Here is an 800-nt window from a genome sequence, read left to right as displayed (position 1 = left end):
ATCTTAAAGGTACAACTGAAGTTGGACTGTGGTATCCAAAAGGAAGTATATGTGAATTGGTTGGTTATTCAGATTCAGACTTTGCCAGATGTAAATCTGAAAGGCAAAGTTCAAGTGATACTTGTCACATTTTAGGCAATGCTTTAGTCTCTTGGTCTTGCAAGTAACAAGCATGTGTTGTGCTAAGCACTGCTGAGGCTGAATATATAGCAGCAGGTAGTTGTTGTGCCCAAGTGTTGTGGCTTAAGCAACAATTACGAGATTATGGCTTAGGCTTAGGATGCACTCGGCTGAAATGTGATAATACTAGTGCTATAAACCTCTCAAAGAATCCTATTATGCATTCTAGAACCAAACACATAGATATAAGGCATCACTTCCTAAGGGACCATGTTCAAAAGAAAGATGTATCCGTAGAATTTTTTGATAGTCATAACCAACTTGTAGAAATTTTCACTAAGCCCTTAGCAAAAGAACCTTTTTACAAAATTAGACTTGAATTAGGCATTCTTGATGAAGCTTACATGTCTTAACATGCTTATATGATTACATGTTTGCTTCATTATGTTTATCTCATGCCTACTTAATCTTAAATATATTTATTTGTGTTCAAAAACTTCAATTTTTGGGTTAAAAATCATTTTCATTGCATCAGTATGCTTAAAATATATTTTTTATGGGGAGAGTAACCAATTACAGGGTGAACAAAGAGTTTCAGTAACCGATTACCCAAAGTGTGTAATCGATTACTCGAACTCTCTGTCTGAAAATTTTTAAAATTTCAATTTGAGTAACCGATT

Source organism: Lupinus angustifolius, chromosome LG07 (assembly GCF_001865875.1).
Source record: "Lupinus angustifolius cultivar Tanjil chromosome LG07, LupAngTanjil_v1.0, whole genome shotgun sequence".
NCBI classification, from domain to species: Eukaryota; Viridiplantae; Streptophyta; class Magnoliopsida; order Fabales; family Fabaceae; genus Lupinus; species Lupinus angustifolius.
Note: the sequence above shows the minus strand (reverse complement) of the source record.